The sequence below is a fragment of the Hyaena hyaena genome, unplaced genomic scaffold (genome assembly GCF_003009895.1).
Source record: "Hyaena hyaena isolate Hyena2069 unplaced genomic scaffold, ASM300989v1 scaffold_1028, whole genome shotgun sequence".
Classification (NCBI taxonomy): Eukaryota; Metazoa; Chordata; class Mammalia; order Carnivora; family Hyaenidae; genus Hyaena; species Hyaena hyaena.
Window position 1 is genome coordinate 154,008 of NW_024081664.1, and position 24,241 is coordinate 178,248.

Here is a 24,241-nt window from a genome sequence, read left to right on the forward strand (position 1 = left end):
CTCAAAATGAACTTAAAAAACTTTCAGGACAACAGTGATGGATTTTTTTTGTTAATGGCAATGAAAAGATCCAAACATATGAATTGTGTGCCAAGGCAAACTTTATCTTTGTTCTCATATTCCTTAGAATCAAATCATTGGAATATACATATTCCAAGAAACATAAAATATATGTATATGTTATATTAATATCTATTATATATGTTATATATATTATAAGGTAAAATAAGTCAATTATTTAAGAAGTAGTAGTTACCACTTATTGAGCATTTACTGTATGCTAGGCTTAACTATGAAAGTTTATATACATATGTTTTTTTGTAATTTTGACAATTGTATGACTAAGATGTTATCCGTATACTCATATTTTATATGTAGCTTATGTATATTCTATAAAATAAGTTAATTATTTTATAGTAGAAGTTAGCATTTATTGAGCACTTACTGTTTGTTGGACCTGACTATTATTTTTGTAATTGATGACAACTGTATGGCATAGATGTTAATAATATACTCATGTTACAAATGTGGAAACAGAATGAGAAGCGAGGTGACTTGCTCAAGTATACAGAGGTAATAGCAGAACTAGAATTTGAACTAAAGCAATTTAATTTTAGAGACTTTTCCCTTAAACTCTAAGCTATGGTTATCCTCAAAGGAGCATAAGATAGTACCCATAGCAAGAGCTGAGAATAGCTGCATGATTCCATGAAAGTTTGTATTAAGGTCATATGTCACAAGAAGATTGCTGTTTTCTTTCTGCTTTTCTCCCTCTCTAGATTTGGATACTATTAGTTTTTAATTATAAAAATATTTAAGTTGCTGACCAAATTCAGGATACATTTTCTTAAATATTTTTTACATTATTGTAAGAACACATAACATGAAATCTACCCTCTTAACAAAATTTTAAGTGTATAGTCTGGTATTGTTAACTATATGTATAAAATTGAGCAGCAGATCTCCGGAATTTTTTTCATTTTGCATGAGTAAAACTCTTTACCTTTTGAATTAGCTACCTCCCAATTCTTCCATTCCCCTAATTCCTGAAAAACGCTATTATATTTTAATTTTCTGAGTTTTATACATACAACGGATATTATGCAGCCATAAAGAGAAGGAAAGCTTGTCATTTTCTATAACATAGATGAACCCTGAGGGCATGCTAAGTGAAATTAGATAGTCATAGAGTATTATTCGACTTATATGAGATATCTAAAATAGCCAAATTCATAAAAGCAGGGTTTTATTTTTCAAGGATGTGGAACATGATCTGCAGTCAGAAATATAAGTAGGAGGTAACCTAGAAGAAAAGTTCTTAAACAAATTTCCAGCTGGAGCATGTGTAAGTCCTTGTGGAAAGAGCATGATCTGGATAAAAGAAGGTTGGTTTGGCTGGAGCACAGATGTCAAGAACCAACTGGTGGGAGGTGAGTTAGGAGAGATAGGTAGGCACTAAAGCACACAGATGGAAAAAAAAAAGTTTTATTAAGGAGTTATAGTTTTAGAAAATTAGGAAACAACTTTTCTCAAATACTTCTTTAAACTTTACCAGTTACATTATGTTTTGGGTATTTACTTAACTTTATTTTTTAGTTATTCTTTCAGAATTATTTGGGGTACGGTAAAATATATTGAATATATAAGAACTAAATGTGTTTTTTGATATATTTTCATTGCAGACTGGAATATATTTTCAATTCTAGTTGAGAATACCAATTCAAAAAAGTGTTATATATCTCATTTCTTAAATTATTGTTTTTTCCTTCTAAATTAAGTTATTTAATTTTTATTATTATCCTTCTTCTTGGATATTTAACCTCTACAGCTCCCTTTTTCTCCTGTAAATACCTCATTAATAGAAGGGGTTTTTTGTAAAGAAATTATTGATAGGGGTGCCAAACTTCTTCAGTGAGCCGGTTACTGGGCTATTATTTTCTACATTTATTTTCTCTGAATGGTAAGTTTGAGAGAAGCTCTAGGTATGTGGATGACACGTGCTCCAGAAAGTTTTACTTCAAATTATTTGAGAAAGAAACAGCACACTGGGCTGTCTTCTGCTCCACCAGTCCTCCTTCCGCCTCAAGCCATAAAATAAAGTAGGTTATCACAGGTTTTTGTACATGATTTGAGGTTTAAAAAAAGAATCAGACTGTAGGGCACACATTTCTTAACACAAATTTTTGAAGTCTGTTTTCTGATAATTGCCTCAGAGTCAAAATAGAAACAGTGCAGCTCCATAGTGTTGTATGGCCATCCAATACCCTCTATGATGATTTCTAGATCAAAGTATCAGAGACACTTTGTGCTAGTACTATAGACTGAATGTATGCCTCAAAAATTCATATGTTGAAATAATAATCCCCAGTGTGATAATATTTGTGGTGAAGCCTTTGAAGGATGATTAGGTCATGAAGGTGGATGCTTCATGAAAAGGATTAGTGACTTAAAAAAAAGAAACCTTAGTGAGCCGTTCTTTTCATTGTGTGAGCAAACAGTAAAAAGACAGGTGTTTATGAATGAGGAAGCGAGTCCCTTCACCCCCTCCACCCCACACCCCCACCACCAACAGACACTGAATCTGACAGTGGTTTAATATTGGACTTCCCAGTCTCAAGAACTGTGTTTATTGTTAAGCCAACCAGTACCAGGTATTTTTGTTACAGCAGCTGGAGTGGACTAAGACAGCTAGAAAGCCAAATATTTGAGGAATTAGGTGATGAAGGCAGTGATTCAACACAAGACTTTGATGGAAGAGACAATAACATAGGTGAAAAGTGAGATAAAAGCAGTATGAATGTCTATGCAATCAACAGTGGTGAATTGTAGTACCCAGTTCTAACAAGGAACACTGGAAAATAATTTCTGAGAAAAAAGACAATGAATTTTTTTTATGTTGTGATTGGAGATGCCATATGACACTCAGATGCCACAAACTAGGATATATAATTGTTGATTTCATGAGAAATGGAGATGAGTTTGAAATGTAGATTTGTGGCTATTAGCATGTAGAAAGTAGATTCATGGAATGGATTGCCATGACAAGAAGAGTAGATGCAGAATGAAGAGAAGTGAGATAAGGGAAAAGACCCTGGGAAAATCAACATTTAACATTTTAGTGTGGCATGTGGCACTCATAAAATATACTGATAAGAAAGAGTCAGGGAAATAAGAGAAAAGTGTCAAGGAAGCCAATAGCAGAGAAAACTGTGAGGTGGGGAGGCAATACTAAACAATGGAAAATACTTCTGAGTTGCAGTAAAAAAAAAAATGTGTTTCTCAGATTTGGTAATAAAAGTGTCGTTAATGGCCTTAAAAACTGAAGTTCAGTAGATTAATGGGACTGAAGTAATAAATCAGTGACTAAAGAGATGGTGTTGAACACAGAATGACAGGAGGTATAGGATTTGTTCTCTAAACTGTAGTTTGCTAATATGAAAGCACAGGAGTGAAACCAAGAATTAGGACACTTTAGAAGTGAAGAGATGCTTTGTTTTGTCTTGTTTTTGTTTTCCAGTACTGGAGAATCTTAAGTAAATATCTATAAAAGTGTTTTAGAGAGAAATTCTTATATATGCTGAAGAAAGCGGGGACAATTAAAATGGGAACAGGAGATTTAGTCTAAATAATAGATAGATAGATCCATTTTACAAAGGAGATGATACTTTTCAGTAGATTGTTGGAAAATAAATCATAAAGGAAAGGAAAAGGAGGCCCAACAAATGTTTTTTGAATAAAAGATGTTATGACTGCATAGACTAAAGGTCATATAATATGCATCTTATTTTAGTCAATTTCTATCTATAGAAATAATTTATATTATCTTAATGTAAATTTGATTTTTGTTAATACTTTTATTAATATGAATTCCATTTGCATTATTATTATAATTATTGTAAGAATATGGCATATGTGATAAAAGAATTCTATGATTCAAATAACATTTGAATAAACAATGCACTATATCTCTGGACATGACTACATACCTGTCGTGACAAAACCAGCTTATTTCTCTTTTCTTCTTCTTCCTTTTTTTTTTCTTTTTTTTTATTACCAACAAATCAAACTATTAAACTATAGCAGTTGGCTTACACAAGCTCAGGTCAGAGGGAAGTGGTTTGCTGATGTTTCACAAGTTTTATTCAGTCTTTGAGAAATAAGAAAATGATCTCAAATAAAACTTTTCACAACCCTATTGTACTTTCTTTCTTCTAAGTAGAGCCCCTTGTCAGCCTTTGATCCTACTCTACTAAAGCTTCCAGTAATTCTGCTGTCCCAGAGTAATACGTTCTACAGCATTTCTGTAATTGCAAACCAGCTGGTAGAACTTCAAGAGACCAACAAAAATATACCTTAAAAGGCTATTCTAAAAACTATTAGTTGTTAAATTACACTCGTTTTCCTCACCATTTGAAGTATTCTGCACGTAAAATATGCCCAGGATTACCTAATTAAAATAGAGGAGAAAAATTTTTTGGCAATTTACCTTTAAGCAAAAGCATATTTTTATAATAACCTTGGAGCTGTATTTTTCTCTCTGGTGCCTTTTCCTAACAAAATGTATGCTGTATTCAATAATCCTTTCACCTGTAGGTCTATTGGGCACTGCTAATAATAACTAGACCTTTACTATTTGTAGAGAAAGTAGCCCAGTGAAAATGGGGTCAGGAAAATCTCTTTTTCAATGGATGCACAACTTCCTATACAGGAAAGGAAGGAAGGAGTGTAAGGTTGTCTTCCCAATCTATAGAAACATGATTCCTAACCACTTTAATTCTATTTGATTATTTTTATAAGAAATATAGTACATAATTTATAAGTGACTGATTTATTATGTAGAATCATGTTTCAGAGGGAATCATTCAAGTAGAAAGGCTTTTTAAAATATAGTTGTAGTAGTTTCTTTCTTATCATCTTGTAAATGATCTTTTATGTTTATGCTTTAACTTAAATCGTATTTTTTTTTCTGTTGGTTGGAAGGTTTAAATGAAAGTTAATAACAGTGAAGGATACAGTATGACTTTGACCTGAGGGAGTGTGGGGGACGATTTGATATAATTTGATACTCTGATGATAATATTCTATAGGTTTTTTTGATGGTATGTTCATTCTTTCAACTTTTTAAAAACATTTTAAAGATCTCACAATACAAGCGTACTGCACAATGGTCCTGAAATTCAAATCATTAGGTCAGAATTAAAAGTACTGATCAAGTCGATTTTAACCTCCCCCCAAAAGGGAGAAAATAGTATCTTTTCCACTTTGATGTTTACCCATAGTTTTGTTGAACATTCTAGTAGCAGGGACTCAGCCAACTGTTTTTGTAAATTCCTGTGCAAACTATTTAGGGACTATGTATGATACGGATTTAAAATATATGTATTTACAAAATTATTCCTGGGATTATTACAAGGTCTGACTTCTAAAGAAGCCTCTAATTCAGATTTGCTGATTCTTTGTTTACAAGATCTTATTAGATTTAACACAATAAAGTAATTGCTGGTTTTACTTTAAAGGCAAGAGATTATCTAAGCAAATGGATACTATTTTTTTCTTTTTTTTCAAATGTACATGTTTAATCCCGAAAGTAGCAAGGAATCATTTCATGAACACCTTAAAATGAAGGCATCTATGTACTATGAAAATTATACAGCATTTCCAAAAGTACAGGGTCCTTTCATCTCTTGTAAGGAATTTTTATTTACTTTAAGTGACTCTGTGAAAATATCCAAGTGTCTGTTTGAGACATTATTCTTCTCATATATGTTTTATACAAATATAATGTTTGCTAAATAATTTTCTTAAAAATGCAGATATAACTCACTCTGTTAAATGGACAGTTGACCAAATTTATGAGAAATTTGAGCAATGTGAATAAATACTCATCCTCCTCAAATTTATTTTTTCTTTGATGCAATTTTGTTTCTTTGTAATTTCCAGATGACTTCTCAATTTCTTCCTTGGATATTCTTTAAGAGTGTTAAAATTTTAGCTTTGGTGGTAAAATTTTAGCTCTGGATATGAGTGATTTGGGCCATAAAAAGATTGGAAAAATATTTGTTTCAATGAAAATTAAAATTAATTTCCAGGACACATTTTGACATTTAGATTAGCATCTTTTATAAGCCTATTTGCCAAACACTCATGAGTAGTAGTCAAGAATATAAATATAGAAGTTAAAAAGCTCCAGATTTCAATTAAAGATCACACAGAAAAATAGCTGACTACAGTGTCTCTCTTACATAGTGAGAAAAATTATATGGTAACTATTTTCCAATTTTATGGTCAATCAAAAGGTGAATAAGTTAAATTCTTTATTATTAAGCTTAGGAAATTAAACCTATGTGACCCAAGGTCACTATTTGAGCATTGTGTATCTTTTATAGGCAACCAGGAATTTCTATTGTCATTTAGAAAACTAAAATTATAAATGTGTCTCTGTGCTCTGTTTAGCATCTTGTGAAAATAAATGAAGAAAAATTTGGAACATCCATCATGTTTTTCTTTTCTATTTTTAAACTTTTATTTCTTTTTCTCTCTTTCTTTACTTTTGTCTTTATTTTTTCTTCATAATTTTAAAGATGACCATAAAAATGAAAGGATTATAGCTTTATATAAAACTTCTATGAGAAAATAGCCTTGGAATAAGAGTCATTAGCCTCTAGCCTTCGGGGGGAATTAAAAAAAGAAGAAAATAAAAAGGATGGATTCAGAAAAAGTAGCAATGCTCTCTACGGGATAGAAAGGCTTACATCCCTAGCACATATCAAAAAGATCCTGAGCATATTCTTTGGAAGATACATGATTAAATATCTTACTTTTGAGCTTTCAATAAAGAACCTACTATGAACTCCGAAATAGAGGAGGGATTATGTGTGTTTAATGCATTTTACCATAACAAAAGATTAAAGGGTGGAAGATTAGAGAGCTAATTTGGAATATAAAAGGCATACCTTTAATTACTGGGGCAAGATACCAAGTGCTCAGTTTATTAGAAAATCTACTGGGTATTTTTAATCTTAATGCCAGTACGAATTACTTGGAGTCATGGCTAGTAGAATATCTACCATTCATTGTATCACTGTCATATTTTTTGCTCATCTTTCAGGTTTCTTCCATAAATTTGATTTTAGATCAGGTGGATTTGAGCAGATATCTCTTGAGTTTCAAATTAGAGATTTTAGCTTTTCTTTAAGTGTTTAAAAGATGTGTTTTCCTTTTTTTTTTTTTTTTTTGCATTTGAATTTACATACACCTTTCTTCATACCTCAAATTTGTAGTCACTACCCATGATTACATTTGTTACTTCTTTACCTCCTCTCCCTTGCCTTTTCCCATCTTCCTCAATCTCCTCCTCTCATTCATATGTTGCCCCCCACTCCCTATGTCTCAGCAGTGAACCTATAAGGATGAAGGACTGAACAGAGATAGAGAATTGGTATTGTACAGTGCTGGTAACTGGAAATAAGACCAGTAACAGAATATGTTGAGAGTTAAAAAAGCTTTATTTTAATATATTCTGTCTTTATATTAAGAGCAATGAGATGACTTGATGGCTTTAAGCTGGGATATGAAGTACTTTGACTTGCATTTCAAGAGATCTTTAGCCACAGTAAAAAGAATGAGCTCCTGAGAGAGTTAGAGCTGATTGGTATAGACTAGATAGTAGGTTATTTTCATAGTCCAAGAGACTGATGGTAGATTGTTCAGAGGTATTATTATAAGTGGTGTAAGTGAAGAAAAGCAAAGGAAAGAAAAATATTTATCATGAAAAATGGCCAGTCCTTGCTGATAATAAGAAATCATCCTGACATAGGAGTTGCCATTTGGTTTCTTTGGACTCAAGTCTATTATGAAAGGGAATTTAATACTATCCCTGAAACACTCATAATGGGAAAGCCTTCAGTATTCTATATTTGGACATCTATATGTTGTTGAAATTGATTTTTATATTTTTAAATAGCTTTAACTACTCATTACAAAATCTTATATGAGCTATTATAAAGTAACTTAGTAAACATTATTTGGCAGGTAAAATTAGTACCAACATTTAGTGATAAATTAGATAAAGGTTCAAATTAGAGACATGTTTCAAGGATGATTGCTTTACTTGTAATCTCACCAGTAGAGTCGAAGACCAAGTTTAGAGAGATTATGTATTTAAGATGTATTAAAATGCTGTTGAAGCATATAAGATAACCTTATTATAAGAGAACATATATTTTCTTTCACCAGGTTTTTATGTAAAAAAGTTTCAAAAATACATCACTTCAGGAGTCCAGTCATCCCTTCATTCACTTCTTTTTAGAAGAGGAGGTGTGATTTAACTGATTTATGTGTGGGAGTAAAATAAAATATATGGATTTTTCCAAACATTACATATCCTCTTTTGCATATATCTGCCTGCAGAAAAGGTGAATTCTGGTCTGATTTCTCAATATGCTGTCAGGGCCCATCCCTCTGTGATGTAATACATAGCTCTCCTTATATAGTTATTTAAATGTGTTTAATGTTTGGATGTGTGTTGTACACTGAATGAATGAAAAATGAGTAGCTCTGCTTGCCCAAGTACTTCATACTCAATTTTCCCCTAATTTTTTATTTTGAAATATTTCAAACATGCATAAGAGTTGAAAGAAATGTAGTAAGACCGCTCATATATCTACTATTGAAACTCAACAAATACAAGGGTGTTTAATATTTTAAAACTCCCAAATTTAGTTGGCTTTATTAGTCAAATTTTGAAGACAAATATATATATTAATTATTAAAATAGATGTAGAAAAAATTATTTGATAAAATTCAGCAATCTCTCAGCAAGTTAAGAATAGAAAGAAAGTTTCTCATCTTGAAACATTATTTTCAAAATACTTTCAAGATACATCTTCTTAAAGGAGAAAATTGAATATTTCCCCATGAAATTTAGGACAAAACTAACATATTCACTATTACACTCCTCTTTGGCAAGAAAAAAAACTACAGTTATAAAAATATGAAAGTATGATTGAAAACTCATTATTACCTGATGTTATAATATATATATAGAAAAAACAAAATGTTTCCAAACATCATTAAAATTAATAAGTGAATTGATGAAGGTTGCTGGATTGCTGAATAGTCAATAAGCAAATATCAATTCTATTTTTATATACATGCATCCAACATTTGGAATTTTATATTGAAATACAATGCAACTTGCTTTAGAACAAAATTTAAATACTTATAAATAAATCTAATGAAGAATGTGGAAAACCACTACATTGAAAACTACAAAATATTGCTGAGGAAAACGGGAGGAGAGCTTAAAGAATGAGAGCAATACTATATAATTTTTGAAGACAATATTTTTAAGAAATCAGTTTATTTAATTTAGTTTATATATTTAGTGTAATCCCAATAAAATTGTGTGTGTTTGTGTACATAGACAAACATTTGAAAATTCATATAAAACGTAAAAGATCTAGAATGCCAATGCTATCTTGAATAATAAGCTTGGAGAACTTATAAATCAAGACTTTTTATAAGAAAAGAATGTAGACATTGTTTTATTGGCAAAAAGAAATGCAAAAATAATGAAACAATAAGGAGTACAAAAATAAACATATATATGGTCACTTAATATTTGACAAAGATACCACTGCAAATCACTCAAATATGGCTGTTCAATAAATGCTGATTGAACAATTACATACCTAAATAGAAAAATAAAATAATTTGACCTATATTTCACATCTCTAGGACAGAAAAGGGTTCTAGATGAATTATAAACATCAAATTCAAATATAAACAAACACCTAGAAAAAGATCAGGAGGGTATCTTTATAACTTTGGGTAAAAAAAAAAAGACTTCTGAAATAGACCAGTAAAGTATTGATATTAAAATAATTATTTAAAGGGGCGCCTGGGTGGCTTAGTCGGTTAAGCGTCCGACTTTTGCTTAGGTCATGATCTCGCGGTTCGTGGGTTCGAGCCCCGCGTCGGGCTCTGTGCTGACTGCCAGCTCAGAGCCTGGAGCCTATTCCAGAGTCTGTGACTCCCTCTCTCTCTGACCCTCCCCTGCTCACGCTGTCTCTCTCTCTCCTAGAAATAAATAAAACATAAAATAATAATAATAATTATTATTTAAGCTTTTTTTTTAAATTAAAAGTGTCTGTACTTCAAAGGACAGCAGTAAGAGAGTGAAAATCCAAACCAGAAATCTAAAAAGATAGTCACAAAATGTATAACTGACAAAGGATATATTGTCATATCCAGCATATAAAAATAATTCCCACAAAAAGAAGAAAAAGACAATCTAATTTTTACAACTGATCAAAAACCAGACAAGGCACTTTATAGCAAAAGATATACCTATGTTTAATAAGCATAACAAAAGGTGCTTAATCTATTATTCCTTGGGGAAGTGCAAAGTAGAACAAGGAGATACCACTTCACACACATTGAAAGGCTAAACTTAAAAATTTTGTCTGTCAATATAAAGTGCTGTAAAGATGGAAAGCAACTGGAACTCTCAGTCAGTGCTGATGGAAGTGTAAACTGGCAGACACTTTGAAAAAATGCACTATCTTTGAAAGTAAAACATGGGGAGGCACCTGGGTGGTTCAGTCAGTTAAACATCCTACTTTGGCTCAGGTCATGATCTCTCAGTTCGTGGGTTTGAGCCCTGCGTTGGGCACTGTGCTGACTGCTCAGAGCCTGGAGCCTGTTTGGATTCTGTGTCTCCCTCTCTCTGTTCTCCTCCCTGCTCATCCTCTGTCTCTCTCAAAAATAAATAAACATTAAAAAACCGTTTTTAAAAAAAGTAAAACATGGGCCTGCTCTATAACCCAACAATTTTGCTTGTGGAAACCTAGCCAAGAGAAATGAGTATAGACATAAAATATGCATAAGAGTGTAAATAAGAATATTATTTTGTAATTGCTCAAAACAATTGCAACACAATCGTACATTAACAAGATAACGAATAAGGATTTTATTTGTTAAAAGAAATACTACATAGAAAAATGAAAGCAAACTGATAGATGCAATACGTGAAAAAAATCTTATGGACAAAATTTCGAGAAAAGAAGCTAACTTCACAACTATATAGACATTATGATTCCATTTATATGAAAATGTTAGAACAGGTAAAACAAACCAAAAGTGATAGAGTGTGATAACAATAAAGAGGACTGATATTGACTGGGACAGGACACTAGTTAACCTTGCATTTGGTCTAAAAATTTAATAGATATACCTGTTTGACTCTATCACTCTGTTCACTTTATGTACTTTCAAATGTGTGTCTTTGGTTTGTGGGTTCGAGCCCCACGTCAGGCTCTGTGCTGACAGCTAGATCAGAGCCTGGAGCCTGCTTCAGATTCTGTATCTCCCTCTCTCTGACCCTCCCCTGCTCACACTGTCTCTCTCTCTCTTTCAGAAATAAATAAAACATTAAAAAAATTAAAAAATGTGTGTCTTACTATAGCAGTAAGCAAGTAAAAACAAAAGAAGAAAGGAAATATAAGAATATAACTGACACATTATCAGCAAAACAAAATTTGACATTTCTTATATGATCTTCCTTTGGTTTAGGCATAATCATTATGGGATATGTGGTATCTTAACTTTTGTTCTTAGATTTCTGGTAAGCAGTTCTTCCTTTTATTCCTCCCAACATATAAAAACAGAATGTGGGGCACCTGGGTGGCTCAGTCGGTTAAACTTCCGACTTTGGCTCAGGTCATAATTTCTCAGTTCATGGGTTCAAGCCCCACGTCAGGCTTTGTGCTCACAGCTCAGAGCCTGGAGCTGCTTCAGATTCTGTGTCTTCCCCTGCCCCTCTCCCATCCGTGCTCTGTCTTTCTCTCAAAAATAAATAAGCATAAAAAAAAAAAAAGTAAAGGACAGAATGATTTTTGCCAGGAGAAGGCTTTAGTAAAATCAAAAGATGATGAGACAGTTGGGACAAAGCTGCTATACCTAAATATTAACCCGATTATATGTATTTTGGCCTAACATTTTAGGAAAGTCTACACCAAGAATCAGTTCTGAATAAGAATTGGTAAATATTTTTGATATTTACTTTGATAGTTTGATAGTTTACTTTGTTTTTAGCAGGGTCTGCAAGCCAAGAAAGATTTTGTGGTGCAAAGTGGGCTAAGTTCCATGTGAACCATAGAGCCCTCATGTGTGAGGTTTTAATTTCAATTCTTGTTGACAGATGCAGTAGACAACGGAAAACTTTCCATTCAGTTTCAGTAATTGCAAAGCCAATAGGATCTAGAATGATTAAGTTCTCTAGAGGCATCTCTCTATATTGAGTCGCATTTGGTTTTGGATATGTTAATTTTATAAATTCCAAAAAGCATGAGGGAAATAAAAATGCCTGTGCCAAAAATACTCTGTCCCCAGGAATAAAGGATGCTCAGGACATCAAAAAGAACCTGTGATGGTTAGTCATATGATTAGATGATACAGGCCTAAGAGCTAGGTCCAAATGGTAAACAACACAAAACAATAATAACAACAACAAAGGGACAGCTAAGAAATGCTAAAAGGAAATGTATATTTTTTATTTCTCTTGTATGACTTTTTTTCAATTTAGAGTATAATTTATGATCTAGATTTCAGATATATTTGCTAAAAAAATAGATACATTCATCGCAAAACTCAAGGTTATTTGCCTATATATCCAATCTATTTCTTAAAACCTTGTTAGGTCAGCAAAAACTATGAAATTTAATTTCCATTTACCTGAATCTTCATCAGTTTTGTTAATTGGATCACAACTTAATGGATACAAGAGTTATTCTTTTACTTATCACCTGAAAAAATATAACAGAGGACATAATTAGAAAAGTGGATATGGGAACCTGGAATAGAAAGGAGAAGCCTGGAATGAAGATGTACATTTTTTTTTTCAGTAATCACAGAATTATAGTTATAGTTGATAGACAGAAAGCCCAAAGAAAATGATCAAAGTGAGGAAAGAGAAGCCTTGGATGATTCCAATATTTAAATGTCCTTAGAAAATGAATTCAATAAAGGGAAAATAGCAGCAATGCTAAACAGCAGGCAGAAAAACAGAATACTATTTTGTCCCTGAATTGAGAGGATGTGATATTGTGAATCAGGAGAGAAAGAATACTGTGTTCATTCTACTGAGTAAAGTAAGATAGCTGAAAAATGTCTACTGTGTATAGGAATTTTACTTTATTGGCACATTAGTGAGTGCTCATTGGGCAAATGCTGTTGCTAGTCATTGGACAGATGTGTGTGAAAAAACTAGTGAGGAGAGGAGATGGAGACAATGTAGAAAAATTCTTTTAACAAGTGTTACTATAAAAGGAGGAAAGAGCCAGGTACTAAAGTCAGTGGAATGTGGGAAGAAATGACTGCATTTTTTTTCCTTACTGGAAAACATGAACATGTTTAATAATCAATGAAAAGGATATGATAAGAAGGAAATATTTGAAGGTACAAGTGATAGGGAAAAATCTGTTATAAGATGGCCGGCAGGACTGATAAGGAAATACCTGTCCCTGATCAAAGGCTCCCTCTTCCGTGTTCTTCCCAAACTGCTTGTCTCATGTGTTAATGAGGAATGAAGAAGTTAACAGGCTATAAATTATTCCTTCTGCTGATGCTCCGGACTCAGACCTCTAGAGAATGATCTCCTCTAGCCCACTGGTGTAAATTAAACCTCCTTCCTTCCAAGATCTCCAAGTGCCGCTTGGTTCTTCCACCAGTGATCCAGACCAGATTTCCCGAACACAAGATACTTAAAAAGGATAAATTAAACAACAAGCACAAGTTTGCCCTTTAAACTTTTTGCAGTGTTTTTAAGCAAGGCTTATCAATAGCATAGAAAATTTTAGGTATCATTTACTAGATAACTGAAAATTTTTAGTCTTCTTAAAATATAAGATTTATTTTTCATAAAAAAATAAGTAAAAATATTTTAGAAATTTTTGAGATAAATGTTATGCCCAGATCGCGATCTCCCCAAAATCTCAAGACCACCAAGGAGTCCGAGTCACTTATGCAAAAGCAAAGGGTGTTTATTCGGGCTTAAGCTCAGGCTCCCAGACCTCAACACAGTGGATCCATGCTGAGAGCCCCGAGGAAAGGCGGAGTAGGATTTTTATGGGATTTGTGACGGGGAGTTACAGAAGTTGTGGCCGGGGAACAGTGATCCAATCATAATTATTCAATATTATTCAATATTCAATTATTCAATATTATTGACAGCGGGTTTAACCATACACATTGTCTAGAGTATTCGGTACTTTTGGCGGGATCCAATTACAACATTTAGAGTACCTTTAAATTCAACCAATCACAGAGCGAGACTAGGGTCTTGTTCGGCGACTAATGGGTTAACTTTAACATTAGGTAACAGTGTCGATCTATAGTTTCTAGCTTCAGGCCTCTCCCTTAGTAATGTGGAGGGTGGTCGCTGGCCTTTCCTGATTGGGTGTTGCAAGGGTGGTTACTCTTGCCTTGGGCAATGTGTAACTGCCTGATAGTTCTGGGGAAGCTGAAACTTAGGCCTTCTAGTTTAGAGGGGAAACTTAAAGCCTGTCCTGGAGTCAGTTTGGTTTAGACGTTTAGACTTGTGTCCTTACAATAAATATCAGGAGTTTTGCCTGAGTCTGATAAAATTCTGTAGTGTCAATATTTATAGCATGGACTTTAAACTCCAGCAGACCTACATTTGAGATTTCTTATTGTACTTAGTGGTTGCATGACCTTGAGGTCTTTACTTATCTACATCTGATACCATTAAGATGAATAATTATGAAGGAATTTACTTGTTGCTTACTCATGCTCTTTGATTTTGTGTTATTTTTTTTCTTTTTATCTCTTTGATTTAAAGAAAATTCTAAATAGCATTCCCCTGTCATATCCTACCAGACAGTATTGCCCAGTATTTATTTTATTTGTTTGACAAATATAATAGCTTAAACATTTTATAGGTATGTCTGCACTGCTAATTACAATAGCAGCAGAGACATAATTTTACTATAGTAAGACAAAATCTTACTATAATTTTATGCTTATAAAAACTTCCTAATCCCAGCAAATCTTTTATGTATTCTTGAAACAATTCTATAAAATTCAACACTGATATGCAGGCATTGATCCCATGATTAATTTTGCCAGGTATTGTGTTGTAGACTCTGGGTCTAAAGTTCTCTCTTGTCCAGCAAAAGAGCAGACGCAAGATTAAAATGCAAAAGACAGCTAATGTCCCAGAGAAGACAGGAGGCCAGATTCAGGGTCCTTGCTCCATATTTATTAAGATCAGAAGGCTTACAAAACATGACGGCTGTGCACAAAGAGACAGTGAATCTGTGAACATTAACTCATGGGCATGAGAGGAAAGGGGTTTTTTTTGAAGATACACGGTGTTAGAGGTTTAGGTCAATATAAAACAAAATCCTGGCTCTGGAAAGATGGTTGTTAAAGGCAGACTAGAGCCTCTTGACTGTTTATCTAGCCTAGAGGATAAGACAGATTGAGTATGCTATCTCAGGGTCAACAAAAGCACTTTTCCTTTGCTAATCAACTCCTCTCTGGGCGGCTTCATCCTGCATTGGTCTATAGCCCTATTTATCTGTTTACTTAATTTGGTCCTTTCTTCCTGTGAAAGCAGCTTTCTGCTATAGTACTAAATTGGGGGACATTTTCGCCCTGAATTTCTGAATCTTGTTTACCTCATATACCTTTGTTGGGGCCTTAGCCCCACCCTCTCTATCCTGGAGGCCTTTGCCCCACACTCTCTATCCTTATTAGCCTAATCTTGTTTACCAAACTTGGGTGTGAGCATCCTATGGCTTTGTAATTCTTTTTGCCTATTCACCCATCAGTGCAGGCTCAGAAGATTCCTTAACTTATTCCCCACAGTTCCCCCTTTTTATTTGTCTTGGTTCTTCTAGTTTTGTGTTTGAGGTCCGTCATGTCGAGCTCTTGGTCCTTTTTTTGCTTTTGGATGGTCTGTAGAGTGATTCTGGAAAGGCATAAAAGAGGCATAATAAAAGTATTCCACTTCCCAGAGTTATCCAGAATTTGAGTTGGGTGCTAGCCATAGTGATAAAGGATTTAGGTCATGTCACATTTCCCAGGAACCAGCCCATTCATTTTTAAGCTGATCTTCTGCATATAGTTTCTGTTGGCACAATGTCATATCTAAATCTTCTATATTGTCAGAGAAGGAATATTGTAGGAAGAAAAGACACTGTGAAGGTATATCTGGACAGCATTCCAAGCTTGGAAGTGATTATAAGAAATGCCAGTCATACAAATATGCTGGTAGTTAGGGTCACAGGGCAGTTTAGAGTGGAATAACAGTATTGGTGACTTGAAAATTCAAATGTTTATTTATTTAGGAGAATATTAATTTACTATGTTCTTGATTTATGTATTTTCATACATTATAAAAATGAAAAGGATAAGTATAAAATATATGTAAATGATAAAGAATGAGAATAAAGAGACACAGTACTCAAAACCCAGCTTAAGCAAAAAACCATTACCATATTCTTTGAAATTCCTATGTACTCCTTTAGATACTATTACAATCTTTCTACTCTCGAAGTATTCATTACCCAGAATTTTGTTTGTGAAATTCCCATGCTGCTCTTGACAGTTTTGTAACCCTAAGTTACAACCTAAGTTGTAACTTTAAATATGTGTACTTTAACAGAGTTTTGCATTTTGAAAATGGAATGCAATATACATATTTTTCAATACCTTTTCTTATTTATATATGGTATTAGAAAGATTAAATTGTGTAACTGCATGAAGAAATGATTGATTTTTTACTGGTATAAAGTACTCCATTGTGACTAGACTACAACTCATTGATTGATTAATTATCAATGGACATTGATAGAAATTTGGGTTGTGCCTTTTCTCTCTTTCTCTCTCAAAATGATGCATGTTTTTACATGTTTGCTTTTGCATGCTTATGGATGAACATATAGAAGATATGCTGTAAGACACATACTGAGGAATAAATTCCTGGATTAGAATTTTCAACTTTATTAGACAAATCAATTTTTTATCAAGGTTATGTTCATTTATATTTTTGTCTGCCAGGCTTGAAGGAACAGAAATACAAAAATGATTATTTTAAAGGATGTAGTTCTGTGGGAGAGAAAAAAAAGTATGGTAGCAGCTATGTGAAAAAAAAATGGGAAATTTTTATTTGTAAAATTTTGTAACAGAAGAAATAAGATAAAATATATAAGGTAATGTAACCCCCACCATTAGATATTTAAACATGATCATAAAGGAATGTAGAAGAATCATTAGCTTATGGTCTTTTACGAATGAAAGGGTGATGGTTTAATGAATACTTGATGGGACTAGATCTAAATAAAAAGTATGGGCACTTCAACCAGGGTGATAGTTTGGTAAACAATGTGGGGGTACAGTTACTGGATAGGTGGATAACTACTACAAATGTGAGTTTGGTTTCTATCATCCACCATTAAAAATTTTAAATATTCAGCAATATATGTCTCTCTATATAATATCTTATGTATAATACTCTAAAAGTATCTATAATTGACATTTATGAATAACATTCCTCCTCTTACCAATGTTATTTGACAATTGTGTTGTGTGTGTGTGTGTATGTGTGTGTGTTTGTGTGTGAGAACATCTATAATTAAGACCCAGACTGCCTTGATTTGGATTTCACCTCCAACATTTACTAGCTCTGTGACCCTGGACACATTTTATAAACTTTTTTTGTTGAAGTGTTCTCATCTTTAAGTGAGGATAAAGCTGTGGCTATCTCATAAGAACATCACAACATGTAAGTTAATATTTATAAAACACTTAGAACAGTCTCTAACAAATATTAGGCACTATTTAAGTAACTGTTAAATAAATACATAAATGTATGGATATTGCAATAATAGTTCCCAATTGCTGATTTTAACTGCTGTATAGAATTCCATTATATGTTTGTATTTGACCTTTCCCTTTCAGTGGCTGTTGTGGTCACTTTTCACTGTTTCTCTGCAAACAAAAGCACATAGAAATTCCTTCTCTTTGCCCCTTTGTATATGTGTGCTACTTTTTATTTAGGGTCAACACAAGAAATCGGAATCTTGAGACAACTACATTGTATGAACATTTCCAAAAAAAAATAAGGATATGAACTCAGTAGATTTGCTCTAATATATGTATATGTGTGTACCACTTTCCTAACATACTCACCAACATTTGATAGTCACTTAAACTTTTGCCAGTGTATATCAACTTAATTAATGTAAATATGTTCTTGTTATAACATATATTCTGATTGCTACTGAGATAGAGACTTAACTCATTTAATTAGCTCCTCTGTAGTCTGTGCCATATGGAAGGCATTACTCTAGGCACTGTGCATACGGCCGTGGCGGCAGCAGTCCTTGGGTTCCTAACTAAGGTGTCTTTCTGCTTCTATATTTCAGAATACTTTTATGGCTGCCCCTTGCATTATTTCCGTCATTTATAGAGGTACTTGGTTGTGGGAGGGTGAGTGATGGCAGGAATAGATGTCTATGCCAACTTATCCAGACGGGCTCTTTAGTTATTATGATCTAAAGTGTTAGAGTTTAAATGATTGAACACCTACTATATGGTCACTACTCAACATATATTTGTACTTCACTTTGGCTTATATATTTTATGTCACAACAAAATTTTCTCTAATTTTGAAAGCATATTACATATTTTGACATTTGTTGTTCTAAAAAAGCGGGATAATTCGCTTTATACAGTCTGTATCTCTTACTATAATAATTACTAAATGATATTCCTAATTATTTAGGTAACACTACAGGCTTCACACACTTTAATAGACAAAGTAACCAATATCTTATATCTTGCTCATTTAAAAATCTAGACCTTCACATTTACTTATTATACATATCTTATATTCCAAACATATCTCCAACTAAACTGTGCCCTAATATATTGCATTTAAATTGCTTCATATGAAACTCTGCTGTTTTTATAGTAAAATTACTCAGTAATTTTATTGATAAAATATGGTTTCTGGGTACCCTCTGTACTTTCTGGATATTTAGAATTCTGGGTCATAAGATTGTCCTCTATGTAACTTATGCATCAATTTGATGATCTGTTTATGCCTGGATTTATTGCCTAACAGATGTCTGTGTAGTTAGAGACCCATATGAATACTGTATCCTGTGGCTTAAAATGCCTTTCAGATAATCAATTATAACTTAGACTAAAAAACTTTGAATTTAGAAGACAATTTAACAAATACTTGTGTTTCTCACATTATATTGAGGATTCTAAAAAAAGTTTTTGTAGCTGACTCTGTGGTCACTATTCCACATACATTTTTAATAATTTAATAATTTAATGTAATAGCATCAAACACCTTCAACTATTCAGTTACCACATTTAAAAAAAGCAATAATATATTTAATTTAATTTAAATTTATGTCTTTATTTTTCACTATTATGATGAAATTGTGTGAGGCAGAAATATAGATTTTCAACAATTATTCAAAATTAGCCAGCAAAACAACTTGAAAACCACTGTTAGGTATATTGTATCCTAAAAATGATTAGCTAAGGACCAATTACTATGGTTTCTCACATTGATAAAAATATCCTATAGATAACATTGATATCAAATGAGAGAAAAAAATACAATGGAGTAATAATATCACTAATATCGTTATAAATATAATTAATATTATTCATTATAAATGTACATTACAAATATATTATTTATAATATAAATGGAATATATAATAAATATTATATAATTAATATAATATGATAAATGGAAGAAGATTTATACAAGAAGGAACAAAGTACAAATCTGTGGAGATTAAAATAAACATGGTTAGGGAAACATTCAGTAGAATATGCTTAGACAGTGCTTGATTTATTGTTTTTGAGGGACAGTGTGAGGTTAATAGCTGAATAATTATATGCTATGGAAGCTATAGAAAAAGTTTAATGGCCAGATGACTAATAATATAAATTAATGTTAAATTTTAAACATCAAATCACATACTTAAAATTTATAATTAATGTATGAAATTTACTAACCTTTATAATTAAGAATTAGAAAATGATATATGTAGTCTATCAAGAAAGACATGAACACATGATAATTTTTTTAAAAATATTAATTTGGGACATTAGCAAGATGGCAAATAGGAAGCCTCAGAACTTCCTTCCTCCCATGGATACAGTACATAGACCAGTTCTTTTTTTTTTTTTTTGTAATCAGAATCTAATTAAAGGATTCCTTATGCCCCAGATAAGTGCAAAACCAGATTCACTGAGCTGGTAAGAAAGTCTGTGGCACTTTCTCACCATAGTCTCTCCCTAGAGCACAGTGCCATGTTATCAGGAGGAAACTTCTACCTCCCAACCTAACCTTGGGGTGGGAAAGGCAATTCTAGGGCAGACAATTGGACTGAAGGAAAAAGATACCAATGCTCAACAGCACAGCACCCATCACACACAGGAGACACTCCCAGAGGCCCAGATCTTAGAGAATAGGGAACACTGCAGTGCAGGGCACGACAAGACCTCTTCATAAGGCTGTTATCTTTAAGACCAAAAGAAGTAGCTGACGTTCATAACACACAGAAACAGATAAAGGAAATCAGATAAAAAGAGGAGACAGAGAAACATCTTCCAAATGGAAGAATAAGTCCAAACTGCAGCAAGAGACCAGAGTGAAACAGGTAAAAGTAACATGCCTGATAAAGAATTTAAAGTTATGATCATAAAGATATTCACTGGACTAGAGAAAAAAATGGAAGACATTAGTGAGACCCTGAACACAGAGATGAAAAGAACCAATAAATGAAATTCCATCATTTTACTGCATCAAGGGCTATAATCTTTGCATTATAGGGATCTCAGAAGAAGAAGAGAATGATAATAGGGCAGAAATATTTATGAAAAAATAATAGCTGAAAATTTCCCTAATCTGGGAAAAGAAACAGAGATTCAGATCTAATTGTATGGCCAACTAATCTTTGACAAAGCAGGAAAATTCTTTCCAATGGTGCTGGGAAAACTGGACAGTGACATGCAGAAGAGTGAACCTGGCTCACTTTCTTACACCATCACAAAAGTGAACTCAAAATAGTTGAAAGACCTAAATATAAGACAGGAAACCATCAAAATTCTAGAGGAGAAAAGAGGCAACATCCTCTTTTGATGTTGGCCACAACAACTTCTTACTAGGCATGTCTCCTGAGGCAAGGGAAAGAAAAGCAAAATGAACTATTGGGACCTCATCAAGATAAAAGGCTTCTGCACAGTGAAGGAAATAATCAACCAAACTAAAAGGCAACTAATGGAATGGAATGTTATTTGCAAATAACATATCAGATAAAGGATTAATAACCAAAATCTATAAAAAAATCTTAGCAAACTCAACACCCAAAAAATAAATAATCCATTCAAGAAATGGGCAAAAACATGCACAGACACTTTTGGAAAGAAGACATCCATATGGCTAACAGGCACATGAAAAGATGCTCATCTTCACTCATCATTAGAGACATACAAATCAAAACCATAATGAAATACTACCTCACACCTCCCTGTTAGAATGGCTAAAGTGAACAACTTAGGAAACAGCAGATGTTGGTGAGGGTATGGAGAAAGTGGAACACTTTTGCATTGCTTGTGGGAATCCAAACTGGTGCAGCCACTCCAGAAAACAGTATGGAGGTTCCTCAAAGTATTGAAAATAGAGCTACCCTATGACCCAACAACAGCACTACTAGGATTTACCCAAAGGATACAAGGCTGTTAATTTGAAGGGGTGCATACACCCCAATGTTTATAGCAGCACTATCAATAATACCCAAATGCCCATCAAATGGCAAATGAATAAAGAAGTTGTGGTATATATTACAGTGGAATATTACTCTATGATCAAAAAAAAAAGAAACAAATCTTGCAACAACATGGATGGTACTAGAGTGTATTATGCTAAGCAAAATACGTCAGTCAGAGAAAGATAAATATCATATGATTTCACTTATATGTGGAATTTAAGAAACAAAGTGGATATACATAGGGGAAGGGAAGGAAAAATAAAAACAGAGAGGGAGGCAAACTATAAGAGACTCTTAAATACAGAGAACAAACTGAATGTTGCTGGAGAGGTGTTGGTGGGGGGATAAGCTAAATAGGTAATGGGCATTGAAGCAGACACTTGTTGGGATGAGCACTGGGTGTTTAATGAATCACTAAAATTCTTTTCCTGAAGCCATTATTGCACTACATGTAAACTAATTTAGACATAAATAAAATAAATAAATAAATAAAAATAAATAAAGTAAAAGGAATTTTGGTGGGAAAAAATATGACACTATATACATAAATTCTAGGAGTGAGAGTAGTAAAATTTCAGTCTAAACTTAAGTGATCATCAACTTGTTTAGACTGCTATATGCCGAAGATGTTATGTACAAACCTAACCACAAATCAAAAACTACTAATAGATAAGCAAATAATAAATAGGAATAGATCTAAGTGTATCTCTAAAGAAAGCCAACAAAGCATGGAAGACAACAAGAGAAGAAAGAATCAGAGAAAACGTAGAAACAATGAGAAAACTTGCAGCCACTTTGGAAAACACTGTGGAGTTTCCTCAAAGAGTTGAAAATAGAACTATCCTATTACTGAGCAATTACACAACTAGGTATTTATCCAAAGGATACACAAATGTTGGTTTGAGGTGGCACACCACCCTGATATTTATAGCAGCATTATCAACAACAGCCAAAATATGAAAGGAACCCAAATTTCCATCAACTGATGAATGCATAAAGAAGAGGTGGTGTATATATACAATATTTCTCAGCCATCATAAAGAATGAAATCATGCCATATACAATGATGTAGGTGGAGCTAGACTGTATTATGCTATGTGAAACCAGAGAAAGACAAATGCCATATGATTTTATGCATGTGTGGAATGTAAAAAATAAAACAACATAGGAGGAGGAGACAAAAAAGAGAGAGAGAAACCGTAAGAGAGTCTTTAAAAAATTTTTTTAGCATTTATTCTTTTTTTAAAAAAATTTTAAATGGTTTATTTATTTCTGAGAGAGACAGAATGAACACGGGAGGGTCATAGAGAGAGGGAGACGCAGAATCTGAAACAGGCTTCAGGCTCTGAGCTAGCTGTCAATATAGAGCCTGATGTGGGGCTCGAACCCACGAACCATGAGATCATGACCTGAGCCGAAGTCGGACACTTAACCGACTGAGCCACCCTGGCGCCCCTAACATTTATTTATTCTTGAGAGAGAGAGAGAGAGAGAGACAAAGCATGAGAGGGTGAGGGGAGGAGAGAAAGGAGACACAGAATCCAAAGCTGGATCTAGGCTCTGAGCGGTCAGCACAGAGCCTGACTTGGAGCTAGAACCCACAAACCATGAGATCATGACATGAGCCGAAGTTGGACACTTAAGCAACAGAGCCACCCAGGCGTCCCAAACCATAAAAGACTCTTAACTAAAGAGAACAAACTGAAGGGAGGTGGGCAGGGGATGGGCTAAGTGGGTGATGGGTATTAAGAAGGGCACTTGTTGTGATAAGCACTTACATATAAGTGATGACTTTCTAAATTCTGCTCCTGAAATTGCCCTCTATATTGTTCTATATATATTGCCGACTATATTAACTAACTAGAATTCAAATAAAAACTTGAAACAAAAATCAATTAATCAATCAATTAATTATTCAAAAAGAGAAAAAGAAAATACAAAATTTTGGGATGCAGCAAAAGTGGTTCTAAGAGGGAAGTTTATACAACAGGTATACCTGAAGAAGCAGAAAAGTCTCAAATAAACAACTTAACCTTGCACCTAAACAAGACATAAAAAGAAAATCCCATCTACACATAAAGGAAGTAATAAAGATTAGATCAGAAATAAATAATATAGACAGTAAAAAAAAAAAAAGAAAGAAAAAATAGAACAAACCAATGAAACCAATGAAATCAATTAAATTAATGAAAAACTCAACAAAATTGATAAAGCTCTATCAAGATTCATTAAAAAGAGAGAGAAAAGGAAAGAGAAAGAACTAAATAAACAAAATTAGTAATGAAAGAAGAGAAATAACCAATACCACAGAAATACAAGCAATTTTAACAGAATATTGTGTGAAACTAAATGCCAACAAACTGGACAACTAGCAAAAATGAATTAATTCATATAAAAATATAACCTACCAA

At 33.2% G+C, this 24,241-nt stretch overlaps 1 pseudogene; it reads left to right on the top strand.

Moving 5' to 3' along the window:
- Window positions 1-24,241, top strand: part of LOC120223704 — a 53,707-nt pseudogene that overhangs the window by 28,152 nt on the left and 1,314 nt on the right.